The sequence below is a fragment of the Loxodonta africana genome, chromosome 10 (assembly GCF_030014295.1).
Source record: "Loxodonta africana isolate mLoxAfr1 chromosome 10, mLoxAfr1.hap2, whole genome shotgun sequence".
Lineage (NCBI taxonomy): Eukaryota > Metazoa > Chordata > Mammalia > Proboscidea > Elephantidae > Loxodonta > Loxodonta africana.
In genome coordinates, this window is record NC_087351.1 from 74,417,520 (window position 1) to 74,440,586 (window position 23,067).

The window sequence follows — 23,067 nt, forward strand, 5'->3', positions numbered from 1 at the left end:
CTTCGATCTTTTCTCTGTTTATCACGATGTTGCTTATTGGTCCAGTTGTGAGGATTTTTGTTTTCTTTATGTTGAGGTGTAATTCGTACTGAAGGCTGTGGTCTTTAATCTTTATCAGTAAGTTCTTCAAGTCCTCTTCACTTTCAGCAAGCAAAGTTGTGTCATCTGCATATCACAGGTTGTTAATGAGTCTTTTTCCAATTCTGATGCCCCGTTCTTCATATAGTCCAGCTTCTCAGATTATTTGTTCAGCATAAAGATTGAATAGGTATGTCAAAAGATACAACCCCGATGCATGCCTTTCCTGACTTTAAACCGCACAGTATTCCCTTGTTCTGTCGGAACAACTGCCTCTTGATCTATGTACAGGTTCCTCATGAGCAAAATTGAGTGTTCTGGAATTCTCATTCTTCACAATGTTATCCATAATTTGTTATGATCCACACAGTCAATGCCTGTGTATAGTCAATAAAACACAGGTAAACATATTTCTGGTATTCTCTGCTTTCAGCCAGGGTCCATCTGACATCAGGAATGATACCCCTGGTTCCGTGTGCTCTTCTGAATCTGGCCAGAATTTCTGGCAGTTCCCCGTTGATATACTGCTGCAGCCACTTTTGTATGATCTTCAGCAAAATTTCCTTGCATGTGATATTAATGATATTGTTTGATAATTTCCGCATTTGGCTGGATCACCTTTCTTATGGATCTCTTCCAGTCAGTTGTCCAGGTAGCTGTCTTCCAAATTTCTTGGCATAGACGAGTGAGCACTTCCAGCGCTGCATCCATTTGTTGAAACATCTCAACTGATATTCCATCAATTCCTGGAGCCTTGTTTTTTGCCAATGCCTTCAGTACAGCTTGGACTTCTTCCTTCAATACCATCAGTTCCTGATCATCTGCTACCCCCTGAAATGGTTGAACACTGACCGATTCTTTTTGGTGTAATGACTCTTTGTATTCTTCCCATCTTCTTTTGATGCTTCCTGCATCATTTAATATTTTCCCTTTAGAATCCTTCTCTATTGCAACTTAAGGCTTGAATTTTTTCTTTAGTTGTTTCAGCTTGAGAAATGCTGAATGTGTTCTTCATTTTTGTTTTTCTATCTCCAGCTCTTTGCATACGTCATTATAATACTTTAGTTTGTCTTCTTGAGCTGCACTTTGAAATTTTCTCTCCAGTTCTTTTACTTCATCATTTCTTCATTTTGGTTTAGCTACTCAATATTCAAGAGCAAGTTGGCATCCATTTCAGTCCTTTCTTTCTCTCCTGTCTGTTTAATGACCTCTTGTTTTCTTTATGTATGATGTCCTTGGTGTCATTCCACAACTCGTCTTGTCTTCAGTCATTCGTGTTCAATGTGTCAAGTCTATTCTTGATATGGTCTCTAAATTCAGGCGGGATAATACTCAAGGTTGTACTTTGACTCTTATGGGCTTGTTCTAATTTTCTTCAGTTTCAACTTGAACTTGCATATGAGCAATTGATAGTCTGTTCCACAGTTGGCCCCTGGCCTTGTTCTGACTGAGGATGTTGAGCTTTTCTATTGTCTCTTCCCACAGATGTAGTCTATTTGATTCCTGTGTATTCCATCTGGTGAGGTCCGTGTTTAGAGTTGCCATTTATGTTGGTTAAGAAAGATATTTGCAATAAAGAAGTTGTTGATCTTGCAAAATTCTATCATGGGGCATCATTTCTATAACCAAGACCATGTTTTCCAATTACCAATCCTTCTTCTTTGTTTCTGACTTTCGCATTCTAATCGCCAGTAATTATCGATGTATCCTGATTGCATGTTCCATCGATTTCAGACTGCAGAAGCTGGTAAAAATCTTCAACTTCTTCATTTTTTGCCTTAGTGGTTGGTGTATAAATTTGAATAATAATCATATTGCCTGGTCTTCCTTGTAGGTATATGGCTATTATCCTATCACTGACAGTGTTGTGCTTCAGGATAGATCTTGAAATGTTCTTTTGATAATGAATACAATGCCATTCCTCTTGAAGTTATTATTCCTGGCATAGTAGACTATATGATTATCCTATTCAAAGTGACCAATACCAGTCCATTTCAGCTCATTAATGGCTAGGATATCGATGTTTATGCATTCCGTTTCATTTTTGATGATTTCCAGTTTTCTTAGATTCATGCTTTGTACATTCCATGTTTCGATTATTGACAGATGCTTGCAGCTGTTTCTTCTCATTTTAAGTCATGCCACATCAGCAAATGAAGGTCCCAAAAGGCTGACTCCATCCACATTATTAAGGTTGACTCTACTTTGAGGAGATAGCTCTTCCCCAGTCATCTTTCGAATGCCTTCCAACCCAGGGGGCTCATCTTCTGCCACTATATCAGACAATGTTCCACTGCCATTCATAAGGTTTTCACTGGCTAATTCTTTTCAGAAGTAGGCTGCTGGGTCCTTTTTCCTAGACTGTCTTAGTCTGGAACCTCAGCTGAAACCTGTCCTCCATTGGTGACCCTGCTGGTACCTGAATACTGGTGGCATGGCTTCCAGCATCACAACACACAAACCCCCACAGTATGGCAAACTGACAGACACATGGCAGAGGTCAATGATTATTATATCCATACCATGCAATGCTACACAGCAATAAAAATACATGAACTATTAATACACAGAACAATTTGGATGAATCTCCAGAAATTATTCTGAGTGAAAAAAGAAATCTCAAAAGGTTGTACAATGAATGATTTCATTTGCATAACATTATTGAAATAACAAATTACAGCAATGGAGACCGGATTAGTGGTTCTCAGGAGTTATTAATGGAAGAAGGGTTGATGGGGCCATAAAAGAAGAGCAAGAAGGAGCCTGTGGTGATAGAACAATTCTATTATCTTGATTGTGGTGTTGGTTACACAAAGCTATATGTGTGATAAGATTGCAAAGAACTACACACACACAATGCGCACACACAGAGATGTGTTGAACTCTGAATAAGATCAGTGGATTGTACCAATATCAATTTTGTGGTTAAAATATTGTATGCAAAACGTTGCCATTGGGGGAAATTGGGTGAAAGCTGGATGAGACCTCCCTGTACAGTCTCCTTTCTTGTACTTTCCTGTGAATCTGTAATTATTTCAAAGTAAAAAGCTCAAAAAATATTCCCAAAGATTATATGGATTATTAATCTCAAACACTGTGTTGTATATAGTGTTAATCATGAAATAAATACTAACATAATCTAAAATATAATTTGCTTGAAAATCTAGAGGGATGAATGATTTTGTAGTTTCGCTAGAGTATAAACAGTTGTATAGCATTATCTTATAAGGGGGAAATTATATGAATTAAAAAAAAGATAGGAAATTTAAAAGAAACATTCTTAAAGAGTATTTCAGCAGAAACAAGAACCTAAATTCTTGTGTAATACTAGTCAAAGTAAAAATCTGTTTTGAAATTTAGCTATGGGATTTTAAGTGTGTTACTTTGTAATCTAAGCAACTGGTTAAAATTCACAGAGAAAATAATGACTAATTAAAAGTTAAAATTAAAGCAAACATTTAAAAATGTGATTGTTAATTTATGAATATTAGGTAAAATACAATTCCACACAAAGCTTAATTTTATACTTCTGTTGTTATTGTTAGGCACCATTGTGTGGGTTCTGACTCATAGCGACCCTATGCACAACAGAACGAAGCATTGCTTGGTTCTGCACCATCCTCACAATTGTTACGCCTGAGCTCATTGTTGCAGCCACTGTGTCAATCCACCTTGTTGAGGGTCTTCCTGTTTTTCACTGACCCTCTACTTTACCAAGCATGATGTCCTTCTCTAAGGATTGACCACTCCTGATAACATGTCCAAAGCGTGTGAGACATAGTCTTGCCATTCTTGCTTGTAAGGAGTGTTCTACCTAATCTGTAAATAATATAGTCTCTCCAGTTAGACTGAAAATTTCTCAGGGGTGAGTCCATAGCTTTTACTTTTATAATACTTTACATGATCTAAAAAAAAAAAAAAAATCAAACCCACGTTTATTAAGAACTCCCTAAATAACTGATACTTTTGTATATTTTGAATATAATCCTATAAGATTGTCAATAGTATCATTGTCATAAAAATGTCTTAATTGTGCAGATAAGAGCATTGATGCTCAGAGAGGTTAGATGCCTTACCAAATGTCATGCAACTGATAAATGATAAATCTAGGGTTCAAATTCTAGTCTGATTCCAAAGGAAATGTTCTTTTCATCACAAGACTGCCTTCTTTCTTTCCCTTATTTCCTGCAGAATCTTTCACAGGCTGGTCAGATTGAAAGCTCCCAAATGTACTTGTTCATTAATGAGCATATCTCATGTAACCGTGATTTTCAACTTCTATTGCAATTGGTCCAACAATGTGAATTCTCTGTGCCATAGCTTATACCCACTACCCTGGTGACAATGAGGTACTTACATATCAGGCTATTTTCTGTCTGTCAATGCTAAGGTCTGTAAGCCAACTTTGATCACCATATCCTGGGATTTTCTTGTAGCATCTAGCTCACTAATACCCAATGCATGCTGAAACTCTTTCTCCAGAGGTAGATATTAACCCACAGGATCCTTTTTGTGCATGGCTTTCCCTGTGAAGTCATGTTGCAAGCCTGGGGTCTTTGGTAGCATGAGAATTGATTTGACATCTAATTGAAAATGATTGAGCACTCACTTTGCCAGCCTAATTGCAGGCTAAGGTTGTTCCTTCTCTATTTGTGAAAGGACCAGTGGTGAGCAGTGACTCAGAGGCAGCAGGGAAAAGAGGGCTAAGGGTGAGTAACGACCATGGTAGGGAAGGGTTACCACTGTGTCTCCATGGACACAGCATCAACTGCCTTAACTGAACTGACTGCGTAGTCAAATCAATCACCGTGACAGGCTCCCACCAAATGACTTGATTGAATCAGCGTGTCCTTTCAGCAGGAACATAGAACTGGTTATGTTGTGGGCACAGCCATGTCTCTAAATACCTTTCCCAGAATAGGCACTTCCCTAGGTATCTGCACCACTGACAGTTGACCATTCTCAGCAACAGATGTATCTATATTTCAGAATAGCATATTTAGTACATTCCTTTTTCTCCCATAAAATGCGTTACATATTTGTGGTCTTGAATGCAGAGTGGTTAGTTAAAAAGAAAACATCCCACCTCGGCAATTCAATTCAGTGATTATTATGCCTACTATGTGCCAGGCACAGTGCTAAGTGCCCAAGATGCAGGTTAACAAAAGACAAATCTGGATTCTTTACTCACAGAATTTATATTCTCCTCACCAAGGTATAACTTTCTCTCTTCTCTTTCTTGTCTTCCTTCTCTTCTCTCCCAGGACCAAAATTTAGAGGAGAGGCTCTTTAAACAATAGGGCAGGCTCCAAATGGGAAGGTGGTATTGTGCAGTAGTTCAACCCACCAGCTTTAGAATCAAAGCAGATATGGGTTTGGGGGTAGCTAATATGTGTTAACTTGGCTAGGCTATACCAGATTACAACTCATGGCAACTCTATGTATGTCAGAGTAGAACTGCGTTCCATTGGGTTTTCAATGGCTGATTGTTTGGAAGTAAATCATTGGGTCTTTCTTCCAAGGTGCCTTGGGGTAGACTCAAACTTCCAACTTTTAGTAGCCAAGTGCATTAACCATTTGCACCACCCAGGGACTCCTAGCTAGGCCATACTCATTGCCATTGAGTTGATTCCGACACATAGCAACCCTATAGGGCAGAGTAGCAAACTGCCCTACAAGGTTTCCAAGGAGCAGCTCGTTCATTCAAACTGCCAACCTTTTGGTTAGCAGCTGAGCTCTTAACGCTGTACCAACAGGACTTTTCTGCTAGGCTAGTTATTCAATCAAACTCTAAACCAGGTGTTTCTGTGAAGGCATTTTGTAAACATGGTTAACATCTACAGTCAACTGAATTTAAGTAAAGGAGATTATGCTCAATAATGTGTTGAAAAGCCTTAAGAGAAAAATTGAGTTTTCTCTGAAAAGGAAGAAATTTTGCCTCAGACTGCAGAATTAACTCCTGCCTGAGAGTTTCCAGCTTATAGTCTGCCCTACAAATTTCAGACTTGACAACTGCTACAATTACATAAGTTAATTCATTAAAATTTATAAAGATAGGTAGGTAGGTAGAGAGATAAGTAGGTAGATAAATGCTAGATAGATGATAGAGAGATAGATGAGAGATGATAGAAAGATAGACAGAGAGAGAGATAGACAGACAGATAGACAGATAGATAGAAAGATAGGTAGATATAGTGAAACCACTACTCATCTGTCAATTTGTCATACTGACAACTGACAGTGGCTTGTGTGTGGCTTGCATGTTGTGTGTTGCTATGATGCTGGAAGCTAAGCTACTGGTATTTCAAATACCAGTAGGGTCACCCATGGTTGACAGGTTTCAGTGGAGCTTCCAGACTAAGACAGACTAGGAAGAAAGACCTAGCAATCTACTTCTGAAAAAATTGGCCAGTGAAACCCTTATAAATAGAAGTAGAACATCATCTGATATAGTGCCAGAAGATGAGCCTCACAGGTTGGAAGGCACTCAAAATACAACTGGGGAATAGCTGCCTCCTCAAAGTAGGGTCGACCTTATTAAAGACATGGATGGAGTCAAAATTTCAGGACCTTCATTTGCTGATGTGGCATGACTCAACATGAGGAGAAACAGCTGCAAACATTCCTGAATAATCAACACATGGGATGCATAAAATATGAATCAAATAAAATTGAAAGTTGTCAAAAATGAAACAGAACATTGAAGATCAATATCCTAGGCATTAGTGAGCTGAAATGCCCTGGTATAGGCCATTTTGAATCGGATAATCATGTGGCCTACTATGATGGGAATGACAAATTGAAGAGGAATGGCTCAAGAAGAAGATTTCGAGATCTATTCTGAAATACAATGGTGTCAGTGATAATATTCAGATGCCTACAAGAAAGACCAGTATAACCTTTTCATGGGTGAATTATTAGTATTTTTTTGGAATTTTTTGATGATGCCGTATTTTTTCACTAATGGAATGGATGCTGAATCATTGTTGGTAGCTTTTTATTATTTGAAAAAATGGGGTGCCAGTTGCAAGCAGGCCATACTGGTTCCATGTTCCATGAAGTACATCACACTTGTGGTATATATTGGTCCTATGGCCCGGGAAGTGCATCACAAACTGTTTTCAGGGAGGCAAGTGCTTTATAAAAGATGTCATCAGAAAGGTGACTAGTGCAAATGGGCCATATCAGTCCCATGTTCCATGAAGCACATCACACACATGGTACATATTGGTACCATGGCCCAGGTAGTGCATCACATACTGTTTTCACCAAAAAAAAAAAAAAATAACACAATAACACATTTACTTGAATATTTCTGAATGCTGGTAACTATTCCTTCCGAATAACAAGAATAAAATAGTAAACACACTTACAAGGCTTATCTCACTGTACAGAAGCCAAAAGACACAAAAGTTTTACACGATCACTCCTCTGGGAAGCATCCCCTCTTATGAATTGCACGCAACACTCAAATGTGGTGCAGACCAACTTCCTTGTTTTTTAGGTAGTTGCACCAGTATCTACCACGATGCCAGAATGTATTGAAGTGGTTCAAATGCCTGCAAATAAACCTCCAGGGGTGGAAAATGTAGCTGTTATATATGTGCCATCCCTTGTTAAAGAGTTAATATGACAATTATTCAAATTTACACACCAACCACTAAGATCAAAGATGAAGAAATTGAAGATTTTTACCAATGTCTGCAGTCTAAAATTGGTCAAATATGCAATCAAGGTGATTGGAATGTGAAAGTTGAAAACAAAGAAGAATCAGTACTTAGAAAACGTGGCCTTGGTGATAGAAATGACATGGTAGATTGCATGACAGAATTTTGCAAGACCAAAGGCTTATTCATTGGAAATACATTTTTTCAAAATCATTTTTTTTTATACTCATAGACCTCACTGGGTGGAATACACAGGAATCAAATCAACTATATGTGTGGAAAGAGATAATGGAGAAGCTCAATATCATCATTCAGAACAAGGTCAGGAACAGACTGCAGGACAGATCATTAATTGCTCATATGCAAGTTAAATTGAAGCTGAAGAAAATTAAAACAAGTCCATGAGAACGAAAGTACAACCTTGAGTATATCCCATCTGAATTTAGAGACCATCTCAATAATAGATTTGATGGGTTGAACACTAATGACAAAAGACCAGACCAGTTGTGGGGTAATATCAAGGACATGTTATATGAAGAAAGCAAGTCAATAAAAAAAAAAAAAAAAAAGACTAAAATGGATGTCAGAAGAGACTCTGAATCTTGCTCTTGAATGTAGAATAGCTAAAGTGAATGGAAGAAATGATGAAGTAAAACAGCTGAACAGAAGATTTCAAAGGAGGACTTGAGAAGACAAAGTAAAGCATTGCAATGAAATGTGGAAAGACCTGGAGTTAGAAAACCAAAAGGGAAAAACACACTTGGCATTTCTCAAGCTGAAAGAATTGCAGAAGTAATTCAAGCCTTGAATTGCAATACTGAAGGATGCTATGGGCAAAAAATTGAATGATGCAAGAACCATCAAAAGAAGATGGAAGGAATACACAGCATCACTGTATCAAAGAGAATTAGTTGGCATTCAAACATTTCAGGAGGTAGCATTTGATTATGAACTAATGGTACTGAAGGAAGAAGCCCAAGCTGCTACTGAAGGGAATGGTGAAAAACAAGGCTCGAGCAATTGATGGAATACCAATTGAGATAATTCAACAAATGGATACAATGTTGGAAGTGCTCACTTATCTATGCCAAGAAATTTGGAAGACAGCTAATTTGCCAATCGACTGGAAGAGATCCATAATTTGTCCCATTCTAAAGAAAGTTGATCTAACAGAATGTGGAAATTATCGAACAATATCATTAATATCACATGCAAACAAAATTAAGCTAAAGATAATTGAAAAATGGTTATAGCAGTACATCAACAGGGAACTTGCCAGAAATTCAAGTTGGATTCAGGAGAGGATGTGGTACGAGGGATATCATTGTTGTCAGATGGGTCTTGGCTGAAAGTAGATAACGGAAGAAAGATGATTACCTGTGTTTTATTGACTGTGGAAAGACATTTGACTGTGTGGATAGTAAGGAATTATGGAAGCGTTGCGAAGAATGGGAATTCTAGAACACTTAATTGTACTCATGAGGAACCTGTACATAGACCAAGAGGCTTTTTTTTTTTTTTTAACCTAACAGAAAAAGGGGCTACTGCGTGGCTTAAAACCAGGAAAGATGTGTGTCAGGGTTGTATCCTTTAACCATACTTATTCAATCTCTATGCTGAGCAAGTAATCCAAGAAGCTGCACTATATGCAGAAGAATAGCATCGGGGTTGGACGTAGGCTGATTAACGACCTGCAATATGCAAATGATACAACTTTGCTTGCTGAAAGCATAGAGGACTTGAAGCACTTACTGATGAAGATCAAAGAGTACAGCCTTCAGTATGGATTACACCTAAACATAAAGAAAACAAAAATCCTCAGAACTGGACCAATAAGCAACATCATGATAAATGGAGAAAATATTGAAGTTGTCAAGGATTTCATTTTACTTTGATCCACAGTCAGCGTCCGTGGAAGTAGCAGTCAAGATATCAAAAGACATATGCATGGAGTAAATCTGCGGCAAAGGACCTCTTTAAAGTGTCAAAGTTAAAGATAGCACTTTGAGGGCTAAAGTGCACCTGACCCAAGCCATGGGATTTGCAACCGCCTAACATGCATGTGAATGCTGGACAATGAATAAGGAAGACTGAAGAACTAATGCATTTGAATTATGCTGTTGGCAAAGAATATTGAATGTACCGTGGCTGCCAGAAAAACAAACAAATCTGTCTTAGAAGAAGTACATCCAGAATGCTCATTAGAAGCAAAAATGGTGATACTTTGTCTCATGTACTTTGGACATGTTATCAGGAGGGACAAGTCCCTGGAGAAGGGCACCATGCTTGGTAAAGTAGAAAAGGACAGCGAAAGAGAGGAAGACCCTCAACGAGATGGATTGACACAGTGGCTGCACCAGTGGGCTCAAGCATGTTGTTCTTAGGTGCTGTCAAGTTGATTCTGACTCCTAGCGACCCTGTGGACAACAGACTGAAACACTGACTGGTCCTGCGCCGTCCTAACAATTGTTGCTATGCTTGAGTTTTTTTTTTTCCATTTATAGCTCTATGATTTTAGGCAAAATTTTAAACCCTCTCGGTCTCCAGCCTCCTTATCTATAAATTGAAGATTATGATGCTAATATAAATGATAGCTCAAAGATTATAAATGTGGATTATAAAAGAATGTACAATTGAAATGCTTAGTCCAGTATCTGGCATATCGTTAAGTATTCAAAAAAAGTTTGCAATTAATAAATTTAAATGAATTCTTCCTGCAGGCTCTGGTACAATAGGGAGTTAGCGCAAAGCTGATGCTATCTGCTGCCTCTGGGTTGCATGGCACAATTGTCTCTAACACCCGCCACTGTGCAGGCTGTGAACCACATGCAGGCAATGATTACAGAAAATAGGTGTGAATTATGCAATATTTATGCGATTTAACTAACAGCCTCCTCTTCTGAAACACATTAGCTCTAGCCCAGTTTGAAGCAAAAATAATTGATGGGGGCAAAAAACCAAATGATTCTCTCATTTCATCTTTAATTAAATATTAAAGACAAAGCCTGACTAATGGCAAGGGATGGCGGCTTTTGGCCTGGGGCAAAAAGAAGAAAGAAAAGAGGAATCAAATGTTTGAAAAATGGTGCTGATTAGCATGTTGAATCTGCATTTCAAGGGTCTGCAAATATCAAAATCTTACTGATTTCCTAGGTGGAAAAGTAGTAATTTTATTTTATATTTAATCTTGCTGAATTAATACTTAAAAGTTGCAATTATTGCAATTTATTTTTAAATAGCTTTGTTGAGGCATAATTGACTTACCATAAGCAGCACATATTTGAATTGCATAATTTAGTAAGTTTGACATAGGTATACACCCATGAAATCATCACCACGTTCAGGATTATGATCACATATAACATTAAACTGTATTTCCTCATGCCCCTTACTTATGCCTACCTAACTTCTCTGTGGAGCTGCTTGCGGTGCAGTTAACGTCTTTGTTTGCTAACAGAGAAATTTCAAGTTCAAGTCCACCCAGAGGCACCTTGGAAGAAAGGCCTGGTGAGATCTACTTCCAAAAAATTAGCCATTGAAAACCCTATGAAGCACAGTTCTACTCTGACAAACAATCTTAGGTTACTCATTTTAGATATTTTTTTTTCTTTTTCAATATATACATTTAACAAGATGAATTTCTTTCTAGGCACAAATCTTTTGATATGTTGTATATTTTCATTTGGTTAAAAATATTTTTGAGTCTTTAAACCATGGGTTATATAGAAGTGTAATATTTTGTTTGTCTAGGGATTTTCCAGGCATCTTGTTGTCACTGTTTTCTAGTTTAATCCCTTTATGGATATACATTTTGATCTTGTTCTGTGATCTTGTCGTTGCTGTGGTTAGTTGCTATCAAGTTGGCTGAAACTCATGGTGACCTGATGTAAAATACATTGAAGCATTGCCTGGTCCTATACCATCCTTACAGTCGTTGGTGTGTTTGAACACATTGTTGCAGCTATTGTCAATCCATTTCATAGAGGATTTAACTCATTTTCACTGATCCTTTACCAAAAATAATGCCCTTTTCTAGTGATTCTTCTTTTCTGATGACGTGTCCAAAAAAGCAAGATAAAGTCTCATCCTTCTTGCTTCTAATGAGAATTCTGCCTGTACTTCCTCCAAGATTAATGTGTTCTTTTTCTGCAAGTCCACAGTATATTCAATATCCTTTATCAACACCACAATTTGAATACATCTATTCTTCTTCAATCTTCCTTTTTAATTGTCCAGTTTTCAAATGCATAGTATTGTTGTTGTTAGGTGTTGTCGAATTGGTTCTAACTCTTTGAGACAGAATGAAAACACTGCACTGTACTCATGATCCTTTATGCTTGAGCCCATCGTTACAGCCGCTGTGTCAATGCATCTCGTTGAGGGTCTTCCTCATTTTGCTGACCCTCTGATTTACCAAGCATGATGTCCTTCTCCAAGAACTGGTGCCCCCTGATAACATGGGTAAAGTATGTGAGACAAAGTCTCACCATCCTTGCTTCTAATGATCACTCTGGCTGTACTTCTTCAAGACAGATTTGTTCATTCTTTTGGCAGTCCATGGTATATTCAATATTCTTCGCCAACACCACAATTCAAAGGCATCAATTCTTCTTTGATCTTCCTTATTCATTGTCCAGCTTTCACATGCATATGAGATGATTGAAAACACCATGGCTTGGGTCAGGTGCACCTTGGTTCTTCAAGTGACATCTTTGCTTTTTAACACTTTAAAGAGGCCTTTTGCAACAGATTTGCCTAATGCAATGCATCTTTTGATTTCTTGACTGCTGCTTTCAAGAGTGTTGGTTGTGAATCCAAGTGAAATGAAATCCTTAACAACTTCACTCTTTTCTCTGTTTATCATAACATTGCTTATTGGTCCAGTTGTGAGGATTTTTGTTTTCCTTATGTTGAGGTGTAGTCCATACTGAAGGCTGTACTCTGATCTTCATCAGTAAGTGCTTCAAGTCCCTCTTCACTTTCAATAAGCAAGGTTGTGTCATTTGCATAATGTAGGTTGTTAATGAGTCTTCCTCTAATTCTGATGCCACTTTCTTCTTCATATAGTCCAGCTTCTTAGATTATTTGCTTAACACACATGTTGAATAAGTATGGTGAAAAGATGCAACCCTGACACACACCTTTCCTGACTTTAAACCACGCAGTATTCCCTTGTTCTGTTCAAAGGGCTGCTTCTTGATCTATGTACAGGTTCCTCATGAGCACAATTAAGTGTTCTAGAATTCCCATTCTTCACAATGTTATCCACAATTTATAATCCACACAGTTGAATGCTTTTGCACAGTCAATAAAACACAGATAAACATCTTTCTCGTATTCTTTGCTTTCAGCCGGGCTCCATCTGACATCATCAATGATATCCCTGGTTCTACAACTACTTCTGAATCCAGCTTGAATGGCAGTTCCTTGTTAATGTACTGCTGCAACTGCTTTTGAATGCTCATCAGCAAAATTTTACTTGTGTCTTATATTAATGATATTTTTCCATAATTTCCACATTCTATTGGATCACTTTTCTTTGTAATGGGCATAAATATGGAACTCTTCCAGTTGGTTGGCCAGCTAGCTGTCTTCCAAATTTCTTGGCATAGATGAGTGAGCAATTCCAGTGCTGCATCCATTTGTTGAAACATCTCAGTTGGTATCCTGTCAATTCCTGGAGGCTTGTTTTCTACCAATGTCTTCAGTGAAGCTTGGGCTCCTTTCTTCAGAACGATCTGTTCTTTATCATATGCTACCTCCTGAAATGGTTGAATGTTGACCAATTCTTTTTGGTGCAGTGAGTTTGTGTATTCCTTCCATCTTCTTTTGATGCTTCCTGCGTTGTTCAGCACTTTGCCCATAGAATCCTTTCCTATGGGAACTTGAGGCTCGAATTTTTTCTGCAGTTCTTTCAGCTTGAGAAATGCCGAGCCTGTTCTTCACTTTTGGTTTTCTAACTCCAGGTCTATGGATATGTCATTATAATACTTGCCTTTGTCTTCTCAAGCTGCCCTTTGAAATCTTCTGTTCAGCTCTTTTACTTCATCCATTGTATTTCTTCTGTTCACTTTTGCTACTTGACGTTCAAGAGCAAGTTTCAGAATTTCTTCTGGCATCCATTTTGATCTTTTCTTTCTTTTGTGCCTTTTTGATGACCTCTTTCTTTCTTCATGTATGATGCCCTCACACAACTAGTCTGGTCTTTGGTCATTAGCATTTAATATATCAAATCTATTCTTGAGAAGGATTCTAAATTCAGGTGGGATATACTCAAGGTCATACTTTGGCTCTTGTGGATGTGTTCTCATTTTCTTTAGCTTGAACTTGAACTTGCATATGAACAATTGATGGTCTGTTCTGCAGTCGGCCCTTGGTCTTGTTCTGACTGATGATATTGAGCTTTTCCATCATCTCTTCCCACAGATGTAGTCAATCTGATTCCTGTGTATTCCATCTAGTGAGTTGCAAATATAGTCACCGTTTATGTTGTTGAAAAAAGGTATTTGCAATGAAGAAGTCATTGGTCTTTTAAAATTCTATCATGCAATCTCCGGCATCATTTCTATTACCAAGGCCTTATTTTCCAACTACTGATCCTTCTTCTTTGTTTCTAACTTTTGCATTCCAATCACCAGTAATTATCAATGCATCTTGATTGCATGTTCCATCAATTTCAGATGGCAGAAGCTGGTAAAAATCTTCAATTTCTTCATCTTTGGTCTTAGTGATTGGTGTGTAAATTTGAATAGTAGATGTGTTAACTGGTCTTCCTAGTAGGCATATGGATATTATCCTATCACTGACAGCGTTATACTTCAGAATAGATCTCGAAATGTTCTTTTTGATGATGAAGGCAATGCCATTGGTCTTCCATTGTCATTACTGGTATAGTAGACCATATTATTTTCTGATTCAAAATGGCCAATACAGCCCATTTCAGCTCACTAATGCCTAGAATATCAATCTTTATATGTTCCATTTCATTTTTGACAATTTCCAATTTTCCTAGATTCATACTTCGTACATTCCATGTTCTGATTATTTATAGATATTGCAGCTGTTTCTTCTCATTTTGAGTCATGCCACACCAGCAAACAAAGGACCTGAAAGCTCATTCATGTCATTAAAGTCAACTCTACTTGAGGAGGCGATTCTTCCCCAGTTGTATTTTGAGTGCCTTCCAACCTGAAGGTCTCATTTTCTGGCACTAGATCAGACAGTGTTCTGCTGCTGTTCATAAAGTTTCCACTGGCTAATTTTTTCACACATAGACCTCCATGTCTTTCTTCCTAATTTATCTTAGTCTAGAAGCTCAGCTGAAACCTGTCCACCATGGATGATCCTGCTGGTTTTGAATATTGGTGGCATAGCTTCCAGCATCACAGCAACATGCCAGCCCTTCACCGTACACAACTGAGAGACACGTAGGGGCATGCATATTAGGCAATTGAAAAAACCATGGTTTCTTCAGACGCACCTTAGTCACCAAAGTGACATCTTTGTCTTTTAACACTTTAAATAGGTCTTTTGCAGCAGGTTTTCCTAAAGCAATATGTCAATCTTGGTTACCTAGGGCTGCTATAACAGCAATATCACACACAAGTGGGTGTCTTCAACAAACAGAAGTTTATTGTCTTGTAGTCTTATAGGCTAGAAGTCTAAATTGAGGGTGTCAGCTTCGGGGGAGGCCTTCTCTCCCTATCGGTTCTGGAGAAAGGTCCTTATCATCAATCTTCCCCTGGATTTAGAAGCTTCTCAGAACAGGAACCTGGGTCCAAAGGACGTGCTCTGTTTCTGGCACTGCTTTCTTGGTGGCATGAGGTCCGCATGTCTTTCTGCTCGCTTCAGTCTTTTATATCTCAAAAGAGACTGGCTTAAGACACAATCTAATCTTGTAGATCTCATCAACATAACTGCCACTAATCCATCTCATTAACATCATAATAATAGGATTTCCAACACAGAGGAAAATCACATCAGATGACAAAATAGTGGACAATCACAATACTGGGAATCATGGCCTAGCCAAATTGATACACATATATTTTGGGAACACAATTCAATCCATGACAATATCCTTTGATTTCTTGACTGCTACTTTTGTGGCATTGATTGTTGATCCAAGTAGAATGAAATCCTTGACAACTTTAAGTTCTTCTTCCTTTATCATGATTTTGTTTATCAGTCCAGTTGTAAGGTTTTTTCATGTTCAGGTGTAATCCGTATTAAGGGCTATTCATGCATTTTGTGCACGTGTTCCAGTAGAGCTTTTGCATGTTAAGCATAGTTATTTTAAATTCATTGGCCTGTAGTTCCATCTCCACCACTGGTGGTGCAATGGTTAAAGTCCTTGGCTGCTAACTGAAAAGTTGGCAATTCGAACCTGCTAGCTGCTCTGTGGGAGGAAGATGTGGCAGTCTGCTTTTGTAAAGATTACAGCCTTGGAATTCCTATGGGTCAGTCCTACTCTGTCCTATAGGGTAGCTATCAGTCAGAATCAATTCAACAGCAGTGGATTTTATAGTTTCATTGTCTGGGTCATCTCTAAGTCTATTTTGTAGACTAAATTGTCTCTTGACAGGATTTTTTCCTTTTTCTTTTTCTTTGTCTCACTTTTAATTGAATGTTGGATACATGTGTGGGAAAGGAGAAGCAGAGGTAAACACTTATTTTTTCTGCTAAGTCTTTAGTGGGGCGGGGGTTGAATCAATTTAATAACGAGTATGTTGTGTTTATCTTTTGTAATTGATATTTTTCCCTTCAGTGCTCAACTGGATTAAAATTCCAGTGTTACCTTGTGTTTGAGGTGAATGCCTGATGACAAAAGTGTTTTTCTCAATGTTGCTGCTCCACTCTCAACTTTGAGCCTTTCCTGTATACATGTACCAAAGGGAGACCCCTCTATGCTCTTACCACTCTTCCCCAGCGGTGGACTGCTGTTGCTTGTTACTTGATGCTTCTTAGCCTGGTGGTGGCATAAGGCAATCCTCTGTTTTCCCTGTTAAGCCTCAGTCTTAAAAAAAAAAAAAAAAAACAGTCTTAGGCAGGTCTTATTTGTCTGTGTCTTAGGAATGAGATTTTCTTGGTGATCCTCCTCTCTTTCCCATGGCAGCCAGACTCAGTATTAATTTCTGGTGTATCTTGTATGTGTGAGAATTCCTGTCCTTGCCCCAGTGGTAGGAGATCTCTAATGTTATTGTTATAAAGATCCTAAGCCCAGGACTCCTCCCTCAATGGAAGAGCTTTTTTTTTTTTCCTTTAATCTTTTTCCGTTTGAAATATACCCTGGGATAGACAGGGTTAGTTATCCTCCCCGTGGCTTAGGCTTATTTTTCCTCCTTCTTTCTTTATTTTTTTTTCCCTCAGGAAAAAAAATTTGGAAATGCTTCATCCTTTTTCCACAGCAGCTTCCACTCATCTTCTGGAAGACTGCATCACAAAAGGAGGATCTTTTTTGGTTTCCCACTCTGCCCTCACTCTTTCCCATATATGCTCAGTGGATATCTGTGGGAAATAGCCTGTGACTGGATGCAACTCTTCTTTTGTCTTTGGCTGCTAGATCTCCTATACTCACACTAGTCTACACTCGGCCTTCAGCAATCCATTAAAACTTTTAGCTGATTCTTCTTATCTGTCTCTATATATAACACCGTTTCTCTTCTTGGATATGGCTATCTTTCCTTGGATTTCAGTCTAGTTGGTTGCCCTTCAGCCTCAGCTCTCATATGAGTTCAAAAGAAATTATGATTTTTAAATTTAGCCAGCTTTTTTTGGCATGAGTATGACCTTTTCTTTTTTTAGCTTTTTCCATCCTAGGTAGAAATATTCTCTCTGAAGTTTCTTTCTAATTCCTGTTTCCCATTACCATCCAGTCAATTCCAACTCATAGTTACCCTAAAGGACAGAGTAGAACTGCCCTGTAAGGTTTCCAAGGAGCAGCTGGTGGATTTGAACTGCCAACATTTTAGTTAGCAGGCGAGTTCTTAACCACTGCGCCACCAGGTCTCCTTTTTCTAATCAGTGTTGGCAAGATAATATATTTTTATGGACTACAGATCTCATCAGCAATAACAGACGCCATTTAGTGAAGGCGCCCTGGTGGTACAGTGGTTAAAGCAATTGTCTACTAAATGAAAGGTCTGCAGTTCAAATCCATCAGCTGCTCTGTGGGAGAAAGATGTGGCAGTCTGCTTGCATAAAGATTTGCGGCCTTGGAAACACTACGGGGCAATTCTACTCTGTCCTATAGGGTTGCTATGAGTCAGAATTGCCTTGATAGCAGTGGGTTTTTGGATGGGCCATTTAGTGAGTGCTCACAGGGTGCGAGGAACTCTGCTAAGTGTTTCACATGCATTATCTCATTTGATAACCCCCCCGAAGAAAACCCCTATGATATAGGTAATATCTTATTACCATTTACAGATAGGAATATTATGGCTCAGAAATGTAGTGTAACTTGCCCATGGTTATATCCAAATCCTGGATCTGGGATTTGAATCTATGTCATTCTAACTACTCTACTGTGATATGCAATAATTACCTAAAATATTCCAAACTGAAAATTAACATTCATAAGATATTGATTCAGCGTGGACTTATAGGCAAAATACTTTTTTCTTTTTTGGACTTCAGTGAACCAAGAATCTAATTTATGCATAAAAGCTAAACAAACCAAACCAATTGCTGTCAAATCACTTCTGACTCATGGTGACCCCATGTGTGTAGAGTAGACATGCATAGTGTTTTCAGGGCTGCGACCTTTCAGAAGCAGATTGCTAGGGCTTTCTTTCAGGGTGCCTTTGGGTGGGTTTAAACCGCTAACCTGTTAGTAGTAGAGCACTTAACCATTTATCCCACCTAGGGATTCCTAATTTATCCATAAACTCCTCATTATTATTGTGTATGGGAATTGGGTGGTAAGAGAGGTGAGTGTCAAACAACTTAGAAATCCATATCAACAACTGATTCACAAATAGAAACAAAATGTAATGGAGAGCCCTTCGACCAAGGAAGTAAAGTATATTACTTATTATTTTGTTTAAGTATATAATAATCATCATTGGTACAGGAGAATATTATCGAGTCATTATCATTCCCTTTAATTACCAAACTTCAGAGTTCAGCATGACCCTGACACTTTGAATAGCAGGAGGGGGACTGTATTATTATCACAATGTTTCATTACAATGACCTTTTCTTAAATCAAGTTGTGCTCTCTTCTAAATTACCTGCTTAATGCACTAGTTATAAGAGCATCAGAGTTCCTAAGGGTTGCTGCTAATGTCTAACACAATTGGGATTGTGTTCAATTGACTAGGAGATTAGAATTCTTCTTCCAGAGGCTAATGAAATTATTTCAAGTCAATTGTACTTGGACAAAAATTTTCCTTAGAAATTTTACTATCAGTCCAAATCAAGACTTCTATTGCTGTACAAATTCTTCTGGTTCTCTTCTTTGTCATTGGAATCATGATTTTTCTAGTCTTATAAAATCTTGGAGTAAAAGTATGGCCCTCAGACACACTTTTAACTCGTTGCTGAAGTCACTCCTGAGGTTCACCCTTCAGCCAAAGGTAAGATCAGCCCATAAAACACCAGCCCAGGGACAAGGACGGGAAGGCAGGAGGAGACAGGAAAGCTGGTAATGGGGAATCCAAGGTGGAGAAGGGGAGAGTGTTGACATGTAATGGGGGTGGCAACCAATGTCACAAAACAATATGTGCATTAATTGTTTAACAAGAAACTAATTTGCTCTGTAAACCTTCATCTAAAGCACAATAAAGAAAATGATAATAGTAAAATCTTGGAGTAGTCTTTTTTTTTTTTTTTTCTACTTCTTACTTGACCCACATCCACTTGCCTAGAAAGATTGCAAGATATACTGGAAAAAGCATTACATTTGAAATGACAATACATGATTTGTTGGGATCTGCTAATTTATAGCCATGGGAGTCAGAAGTGCTTTATTGATATTTTCTACTTCAACCACATGAGCCAAAGGAATTGAACAATATTCAGTCCTTTAAAAAACGAAAAGGGAACTTTGTGAGGATCCAATGCTTAAAGAAAAAGACAATAGCACTAATACCTGTCCCATCTTCCACATGTAGTCCCACTAGCTGGCCACTCCCACAATCAGGGTGATCTCCCTGGGGTGAAAGCCAATGGCACTGAATGTGATAGTAGTTATTCCTCTCTAAATATGAACAAATTCAAACCATAGAGTAATCTGATATCAGCAAATTATCCAGACAAATCAGGTAAACTCCAGCAATTCAACGCCATGACCACGGCCAGGCCCTCTTACAGTCATTTCTGACCACTACAATATACACAAGCTGTGGAAATTTGTGTTTTCTAAGATGGCCACAACTATTTTTCTCATGTCACCTCTTCTGCAAGAAGTGGACTAATTTCTTATTGGCTAATTTGGTCCTAGGACCTGCGTATTTGAAGCATATACTGTTCCTAATGGGGTCAAATGGTGTATCTTGCTTAGCAAAACAAAATTTAGTAACAACAGGAACTAAAGCGTGTTTTTGGTAAGAATATGTTGAGCTCACAGGTGCTTTTACTTTCTTATCACTTGTGGCACAATAACATTTATTGTCTTTTCTCCATCTCCAGAGGTATAATAATCACTAATAGAACTTGTTCAATTTTCTAAATGACAGGCTTTGACCAGTCAGTTCACTTAGGTGGTATCACCATTAATAGTTTGTAGATTCTCTTTAATTTCTTTCTAATCTCTTTTCTCGTTTCCAATCCTGCTTCTAGTGCTCTAGATTAAGCTCTTGTTATCGCATTAGGACGATTACAATAGTCTCTCAATAGCCTCTCAACATCTAATCTTTCCCCCATTCAATTCATCCCACACACTACTCTTAAAAATATCTCCCTTATTCAGCTCTGGTTAGTCCTTTCTTGCTCAAAAAACTTTAAAAATGGCTTCATTTTTCACGTCATCTCTAACATACAGAGAGAACTCTTGTGGCTCAAAGTAACTTAAAAGAATCTAAACTTTTTTTTTTTTCTTTCCACTGGTTCTAGAGTGTTTAAACAGTACACTAGGTGATTTCTAAGAACCCATCTCAAATCCCAGTAATAGACAAACACAGACTTCTCTCTCTAGACATATGAGAAGCCTCAATATTTCAAAAGAGGAAGAGTAATATGAGGAATCAGAGCCATTGAAATGCACTCCAAAAGTAGACTCATTACTAGAAAGGGGAGAAAACTTTACAGGAACACTTCTCATGCCTTTTTTTTAGTTACTGCTTAGACCAGAATAGGTTCATTTTGCCTGTTTTTGTAATTCATATAAGTAGAATTTTATATATATATATAAAATATATATATATGTAAATTATTATATTATTATTATATTAAAAAGCATGTAGGTAAATATATGTATGTACATGTTTATAAATGTGTCTATTTACATACATGATTTTTTTTATACAATCATTTTTTATGCCTGACTCCTTTTGCTTAACTTTATGTGTGTGAGATCCATCTATATTCATGGAATAGTTGTTGATCATTCATTCTCATTGTTATATAGCAAGAGTCAGCAAATTACTGCCCTCAGGCCAGATCCAGTCTGTTGCCTGATTTCATAAATAAATTTTCACTGGAACATAGCCATGCTTACTCATTTGCTAACGCTATCTATGACTACTTTTGTGCTACAACAGTAGAGTATAGTAGCAGCAAGAGAGGTTATATGACCCATAAAGCCTAAAATATTTACTATCAGACCCTTTACAGAAAATGCTTGGTGACCACTGTTATAAAAATGTTTGCTGGCCACTGCTTTATGGTGTTCCATAATATGCTACAATTGTATTGTCGTTGTTGTTAGGTGCCATCAAATTGGTTCCGACTCCTAGTGACCCTGTGTACAACAGAACAAAACACTGCCTGGTCCTGCACTATCTCCACAGTTGTTGCTATGATCGAGCCTGTAGTTGCAACCACTGTGTCAATTTATCTATTGAGTGTCTTCCTGTCTTTCACTGATCCTCTGCTTTACCAAACATGATGTCCTTCTCCAGGGACTGGTCCCTCCTGATAACGTGCCCAAAGAATGTGAGACAAAGTCTTGCACTTCTAGCTTCTAAGAAGGATTCTGGCTGTACTTCCTCCAAGACAGATTCGTTCGTTCTTCTGGCAGTCCATGGTATATTCAATATTCTTCAGTATTTCTCAAGCTGAAAGAACTGAAGAAAAAATTCAAGTCTTGAGTTGCAATACTGACAGATTCTATGGGTAAAATATTGAATGATGCAGGAAGCATCAAAAGAAGATGGAAAGAATACACAATTGTATTTTATGCAGTTATATATGTCATTATGTATATCAAAATGTAACTCAATATCTTTATGCATTCTACCGTTGGTAAGTGAGGTCACACAAAGGACCAGATTATCAAATCTGACTCTGGGAAATCACAGATGTTGCCCAATATAGAGCTTTACTAATAATTTCAAGGATACCTGCAATCAAGTGGTAGAAAAGAAGAGGGAGAGGTTTGGTCTTTTCTTTCTGCATCAGATATGTGCTCTCTGACCCAATATGATAGATGAGGTCTGTAATTAAGGTTTGTGGGACACCTCACATAGAAGAAAGTGCTTTATAACATCTCCATGTTTTATTCCAGGAAGTCGTGTAGCTTACATGACATTCTGCTTAAATGACATTATGGATTTATGAGCAACGTCTCATAAATCCATAAATCTCAGGTATCTTTACCTTAAGAACTCCTAAACCAGAGACATCCTATTAAGAGCATTCCACAGGAAAAGATAATTTTTTTAACAAGTATGACTAGTGTGTTTACTCATATGTCTAGTTTCCGTGTTTAAAATATTAGACTAGGACACTTATTTCCTCCCCTCTTCAAGAATTAACCCCCGGGTAATGAAAAGAAAAGTAGATCATAGTAAACTTCTTTGGCTCCTTATTTCCTACTGAAAAACAGTTCTTGAATTTAAAAAATGCAGTGAATGTTCTATGGACTATTGAATCTTGAATTAATAACTAATTTTTTAGAAATTATTACTTAAAAAAATCTGTAATTTACTCACAGGAAAGAGATAAATTATCATGAGTGAAAATGTAAGTAGCATTGTGGAAAAAGTCCAAAATATTCATATGCATAATGGTAAGTCCTGAAGAAAAATCAGTGTGTATTGAGTATAAGAAATAACGAGAGAAAATTTACTTTAACCAAAGAAATGTTTTTTAGACTGAAACTATTCACCCTGTACCAGAGAAATATTAAATAAAGAGACCTCACAACTTGACAGAACTTGAC